We start from the raw sequence: 7232 nt of genomic DNA on the forward strand, positions 1-7232 counted from the left end.
GCTTAGATTTTTCTGTTGTTGTGTTTTAATTTCTCTCTTTCTTACCACCCCCCACTTCAGTCCTGGAGAACCCAGGGCGTAGGAGGCAAATGCTCTACCACGGAACCCCACCCCAGGACTTCCCTCTTTAGTTAAGCCAGGATTCTAATAAGCTAATTGAGCAAGGGAAAAATCAATGTCAGTCCAGGATGCATATCCTTGGCGGGTCTTTAGGGTTGAGATAAGGAAGGCGGCTCAGTGGCCAGCCAGGTCTGGTGTTTGGGTGCAGAAGGAACAGTCACACACGGAAGTGAAACACCCAAGGAAGATGTGCGGCACACAGCCCTCTGCGCCAGGCAGTCTGCGGCCCGGCAGGGGGACGCTCAGAGGTTCCTCATGGTCCACAGTCCAGCCTCCAGCATGGAAATACATTAGCTGGCGTCCTGGGCTGTGGCAGAACACCTGAAACTAATCAACTTCAAAGAGGGACAGCTCCTGTTGGCTCACAGTTTCAAAGATTGGCATCCGAAGCTGCCCAGCCCTGCTTCTTTAGATCACTGGTGACATAGAACTTCATGGCAGAAGTTCCTGGCAGAGGAGACAGGGGGGAGAAACCCTAGAGTTCGTTGGAGCCTTCAATGGCATGCCCCCATGCCCCATGACCTAACTTCCCCCGTCAGTCCCTACATCTTAAATGAAGGTTCCACCACCCGCTGTCAATACACAGGTTGGAACCAGCCTTTGACCGATGGGCCTTAGTGGGAGGGCATACGTTTCCCTATATGTAAGAGACGGGGAAGATATCAGAGAAAGAGAGACAGAGAGAGAACATGCTAAATAACTGAGAAAATCTGCGCTGTTGACTCTAGAAGTTGGAAAGAGTGAAGAAATGCATCTCTCTCTTCCCCAGGAACCTCCCCAAAGCCACAACTGTGCCAACTCTTTGGGGATTCCTGTCATTTTTGTCTTAAGCCATCAAGTTTGTGGTGGCATGCAATATGGAACCAATGGAGACTCTGGGACAGAAGCCCAGGCAGGCTTTGAGGGACAAGCTTTGCTGTCTCCTGGGAGCTCCCAGCTGACTCCCTGCCTTGCTGGGCACTCCAGATGGGAACAAGGGTTTCAAGGGTCCAGAAGCCCTATGGACCGCGCTGCCTTTCCTAGGAAGGCCTCGGGGGCATACTAAAGCAGCAAGTCTTCTTACTTGTGGCTTGGATCACAGCCCCTCGTGAGTGTGGCAACTCACTCTGCCTCCGGAAACACGGAGGGGCAGCTCCCAAGGGGTTGTAGCAGGAAGTGAGCTAGATTCAAGTCATGCAGCGCTGTTATGTTGCAGCAATACAAGCAGCTACTGCCACTTCCTAAACAAGCTACATGCGACCAGACAGAAGCTGGGACTGAAGAAGCCGTCCATTCCCAGCCTCTCTGTTCTGTGGGTTTCTTCACATGCTGGCAGTCAAAGCCCAAGAACCACTCAAAACATACACACATGTACACACACTGTGTCACCGGGCGGGGGCCGGAGTTGGACATAACTCCAGGTCTTTTGATAACACCTGCAGTCATTCACACACATCAGTCTGACACCTCCCCATTCCTCCCTGTGACTGACAGCAACCACCACTGCGCTGAGCCAGCCCCAGTCTGTCTGGAATAGCTCTAACTTGCTCAACTGCCAAGCTTTTCCTGGAACCTTCCAGAATCTCAGAAAGTAAACTTTTATATCACACACAGAGACACACACACGCAGAGGATATGATCTTAATCTTTCTAGAAAACAAATCAATCTGAGGTTCTCCGAACTAACAAAACCCAAGGGATTTCGTGACACACGTCCTGTCCTGAGAGCCCTAGCAAACCAAACCTCATGCCTTTACTTTCCAGCTCCCACTGGGAGCTTCCAGTAAGAAAACTGCCTGGGTCTGGAGACCCGAGGGAATTTGGTCTTTCCCGAGCATTTCATTTGAATTTGAACGTCCCACCACAAGCTCACATTCTGAATCTTAGCCACCAGCTAGTGGTGCTAAGTCAGGAGGCTATGGAACCTTTAGGAGATGGGGCCAGGCCGGCAGAAGTAGCTTGCCAGGGGTGGGTGTTTGAAGGTTTCCCCTATCCCCCGTTCTTTCCTTGTTCTCAGGTCATCTGTGCTGTGAGCAGCCTCCACCACACACTCCTGCAGCCATGCCGTCCCTGCTGTGATGAACCAAAAACCAAAAGGCTCTGAAACCGGGAGCCAAAATAGGTCCTTCCTTAAGGAAGTTCACACTGCAAAAGTCGTTAGCGTTGCGTCCATGCTTCTGAGCCTGATCCTGAGTGCCCGGCAACAAACCAAACCTTCACTTAGCGGTCATCAGGGTCCCGCTTTGGGTTCAACTCAAACACGAGGCTCAGTTTATGTTCCCAGAGGCCATGCAACTGCAAACACACACGGAAGTCAGTGGGCCTGCTATGGAGGTGTCACCCCACAGAGAGCAACAATGTGGTCTCAAGCAATAAGAGATGGTAGTGAGGACAGGCCCCAAAGTTCTCTGGGAGCAGAGATGAGCCTAGATGGGAGACTGAACTCTGAATTTAAGCATGAGAACAGGGGGCCAGGCGAGGACAGGAAGAGGAGCCAGCTGGTAAATCCACAGCAGCGGAAGCAGAGAAGCAGGCACAGGTGGCCTTTAAGAGATACAGTTACAGAGACTTGCAGGTAGAGCAAGGAGCAGAGGGCAAATGGGCCTCAGAACAGAGCTGGTTACAGGAACATGAACTGGGCCTCAGAACAGAGCTGGCTACAGGAGCATGAACTGGGCCTCAGAACAGAGCTGGCTACGGGAGAATGAACTGGGCCTCAGAACAGGGCTGGCTACGGGAGAATGAACTGGGCCTCAGAACAGGGCAAGTTACGGGAGCGGGAACTGGGCCTCAGAACAGAGCTGGCTACGGGAGAATGAACTGGGCCTCAGAACAGAGCTGGTTAAGGAAAAAGAACTGGGCCTCAGAACAGGGCTGGTTACGGGAGAAAGAACGGCAGCAGCAGAAGTTAGACATGAGCTGCAGTAGGCTTTGAAATCAGGTAAGAGTAAGGGAGCCAACCCCAGCACTTATCAGTCATGTGATCTACGGCAAGTTCAGCAAGCCAGGCTTTGATGAGAGGAGCCGAGCCATTGTGCATGTATGTAAGCGCACATGCGTGTATGTGAATAGGGTATTATAAAGATTTGATCTGATACCATTATAAGAGTTGAGCACAGTCTATGCGGCCTTGTCTTTCTTATGTCTGAGGAAGAAGTGCTTTGGCAGGAAATTGGGAGGAAGTGAGCAGGAAGTAGTGGAAGCAGGGACGAGCTAACACCTAAGACTATCCAGAATCCAGTCCCCCGGTGTCTCTCCACTATCAGACCTCCAACTTGAATATTCATGCATGTATCCTGCAGAGATAAAGCAGCCGTGGTGGAATATCGTCAGGGGCTCGTTCCTGCCATCCAGGACGCCAACAGGTAAGCCATGCTCTATGAGCTGTGACCTGATTCCACTCAACCCAACCCTCCCAAGAATGAGGACTAAGGTTGCGCACTTTCTGCTACCCAGTGAGCGTGTGTAGAAACACTTGTTCCCCTCATTCTGACTCAGGCCGGGAGAGGAACTCTAGGAAGTGGGGTCACAGGTCACAAAGATGACACAATACAGATCCACTCCTGGGAACAGTACCTAGCTCTGATGGCTTCGGAGTCGGAAGCTGGCACACTGAGGGACCCAACAGTAGGAAATCTTTGGGAAAGGTGGGGCAGATTCAAATCTTAGAACCAAAGTTCATATAATATTATGTGAGCTCTCTTCATATAAAATAATATACAATAAAGAATATAAAATTAGGCAGGATGGTAAATATTAATTTAGAATGGGAAAATAAACAACAGATAACCATTTTAAGGCTTCTAAATACACTAGCATTAAGGCTGCCAAGTACACTAGCTTCACAAAACCTAGAAAACATAAGGAAATGTTGTGACCGCCCACCATGCTCGTAAGTCCCTTTGCCTGCTCTTACTAATAAGTCATTCTTGCCTCTGTGCTGACCTTGCACAGGATCATCTAGAGACAGGAAGGTGCTTGAGTTCCTTCTGAGGCATGACTTATAAATTATAAGTTAGAAAGGTCACTTTTAACGTCAAAGTTGAGATGTGTGTAAGCGCGACATAAAATGCCAAGGGCTGATCTCTATGTATGTGAACATGGTCACATGTGTGTGTTTACATACAATAAACCTCGTCTTTCCTCTGGCATGATTAGCCAGAATTTGCTTTTTTTTATATTTATTTATTTATTATGTATACAATATTCTGTCTGTGTGTATGCCTGCAGGCCAGAAGAGGGCACCAGACCTCATTACAGATGGTTGTGAGCCACCATGTGGTTGCTGGGAATTGAACTCAGGACCTTTGGAAGAGCAGGCAATGCTCTTAACCTCTGAGCCATCTCTCCAGCCCCAGAATTTGCTTTTTAAAAATATTTTACTTCACAGTATGTGTGTCTGTGTGTCTGTGCAATGTGAGTGCAGGGCCCAGAGTCCTAAAGAGGTGCTGGATCCCCTGGAGCTGGAGTTGCGGGAGACAGGGCTGCTGCCATGGTGCGGAGAACTGGATTTGGGTCCTCTGCAAGAACAGCCAGTTCTCTTCCTGCTGAGCCAAACCTCTAGCCCCAAAACTGGTTTTTTGTTATTGTTGACTTAGAAAGTTTCTTTTTCAATTTCACAGCTACAGTTACTCCTGATCCGCATCGACATATTAAACATCACAGCATTTCTCAAGACTCAGCGACCTCAACACTTCCCTACATGGCAAGGGTGTCAGAAAGAGACTCGAAGAGGAAAGACACAGAGCTCTTACCAAAGTGGCTCAAATCTCCTTCTGACTTTGCAGATTTCACAAAAGCACATGACCAGTGGCTGGAGAGATGGCTCAGAAGTTAAGAGTGCTGGCTACTCTTACAGAGGGCTGTTGAAGGAAGGCCACTAGTTAGTTCCCGGCCTCTTAGCCCCGAAATAATCACACAGAAACTATATTATTTAATACACTGCTTGGCCCATTAGCTATAGCTTCCTATTGGCTTAATTTAACCCATCTCCATTAATCTGTGTATTATCACGTGCCTATGGCTTACGGGGTAAAGTTCCATCTGGCTCCCGCGGGGCTACATGGCTTCTCTCTGACTCCGCCTTCCTTCTACCTTGCTATAGGCCAAGCCAGTTTCTTTATTTATTAACCAATAAAAGCAACACATAAACAGAAGGACCTCCCACATCAGAGAACCAGGGTTTAATTCCCAGCACCCACATGGCAGCTCACAGCCACCTATAACTTCAGTTCCAGGGAATGTTATGTCTCTTTTGATCTCACAGGCTCTTGCACACATGTGGTACACACACAGGCACGTGCACACACACACACAATGCACATACACATAAAATAAATATTTTAGGATTATGTAACTGTGTGCACACAGTGCCAAGAACAGCTCTTCCTCTCACAGTCTTGGAAGATGTGAATAAAATGCCTTGTGGTTTAATCTTTTCACTGTGGCCACAGTAAATTTGCCTCAAAAGGGGAGAAGGAGCTGGGAACAAAGAGAACACCCAGGAAGGAGGCACATGACTCAGGGCTGTACAGGTGCAAAGAAGGGAAGACAGAGCCAAGAGTGCCATGCGCTTTCACAGGAAATGCCAGTCAAACCGGGTTCCTGTTCTCGTCAGCTGCCAGATCTCAGTAGAAGTTTAGAGCCCGCTATCAGGGACATCAGGAAGGGCAGGAGAGCGCAAGCCAGCACTGAGTTGGCTTTGCCCTGACAAAATCGCCTTGGGAGAGAATCACTTGCATTTGGGGTACTGTATGCTTGAGGCACAGGGTGCCAATCTGAGGAACACACATTTGCACAGTGTTTATGACTTCTGCAGGGAAAACAAATCCTCTTAGTTTCTGCAGAGAAGAGCTCAGGAGGGAGATTCCGGAAGGGGTGGGGCGGGGCGGGGTGGCAGCGTTTCCCAAGATTTCCCATCTAAAAGACTCAGCGGTCACAAGCCCCTTATGGCCTCAGCTAAGACACACACTCCCTTTTCCTTAACCTGACACCCTGCATCCAAAAACAAACAAACAAAACATGATTAATGGGGGGAGGGGAAAGGAGAGAGAAAACCACTTCTCGTTCCTAATCCACAGCCTCTGGGTTAGACTTTCTCTCCTTTGCCATTTTCAAAGAGCATGTTGAAAAGATCCCGACAAACCCTGCTGTTCTCACTTGGCCTATAAGTACATTTTTGTGTCTTGAAATAATAAAGGCATAGTTTCAATTCTTGCTAGGTATTTCACCACATATTTTTATAACAGGCTGTTTTAGCTAGGGTTCCTATTGCTGTGACAAAACACCATGACCAAAATGCAAAAAGGAAAGGGTTACTCAGCTTACACATCCACATTGCTGTTCTTCACTGAAGGAGGTCAGGACAAGAACTCAAGCAGGGCAGGGACCTGGGGGCAGGAACTGATGCAGAGGCCCTGGAGGGGAAGCTGCTGCTACTGGCTTGCTTCCCATGGCCAGGACTTCCAGCCCAGCGATGGCATCAAGCACCATGGGTACCTCCCTACCACTAAATGAGAAAATCCAGCTGGATCTCAGGGAGGAAGCACCTTCCTCTCCGATAACTCTAGCTTATGTCAAGTTGCCACACAAAACCAGCCAGTACACAGGCCAACTTCAAGAGTTGCACACACAGAAAAGGAGGGTGTCTGGGCCCCTAGAGGATCTTGAACGGATCTGAAGTTCAAGGCCAACTCGCTGACAGCCCGTTAGAAGTCAGCCAGGGCTACCTGAGACCTTATCTCAAAACACAATGAAGGGAGTGGGGAGGACCCAGGGGCGAAGTGCAGCTGATCCCGGGTGGGAGGACCCACGTCTTTGACTAGGTCTCCATCTCCCCTCCACCTTTTGCTGCCCCTTCCTTGTGGCTGAGCTGGAGGACGGAGGGTGGCAGGTGAAAACTTCTCTACTAACAGGCTTGCCACTGCGAAGGGCTCAGGTTGGGAGCCTCTGCTTGCCCCATTCGGGGTCACTTCCTCCTAAGCTTCACAGCACACAGGGCCAAACCCACAGATTCTGAAGCAAAGAGTCAAGTTCCTCTAGTTTTCCTTCCTCCTTCTCTGTGACACGATGCCCTAGCGGGTCCTCTCTACTATACCCCTAAGTAACTTTCTGCTAAAAAGGGTTCAAAGGTT

At 49.2% G+C, this 7232-nt stretch overlaps 1 long non-coding RNA gene across 1 annotated transcript; it reads left to right on the forward strand.

The window, feature by feature from the left end:
• Nucleotides 1–2730: 2730 nt before the first annotated feature.
• LOC142838755 (uncharacterized) lies at nucleotides 2731–5466 on the forward strand. The gene is made up of 3 exons (XR_012908628.1): nucleotides 2731–3040; nucleotides 3402–3464; nucleotides 4722–5466. It is a non-coding gene; the product is annotated as an uncharacterized LOC142838755 (long non-coding RNA).
• The last annotated feature ends 1766 nt before the right edge of the window (nucleotides 5467–7232 follow it).

Source organism: Microtus pennsylvanicus, chromosome 1 (assembly GCF_037038515.1).
Source record: "Microtus pennsylvanicus isolate mMicPen1 chromosome 1, mMicPen1.hap1, whole genome shotgun sequence".
NCBI classification, from domain to species: Eukaryota; Metazoa; Chordata; class Mammalia; order Rodentia; family Cricetidae; genus Microtus; species Microtus pennsylvanicus.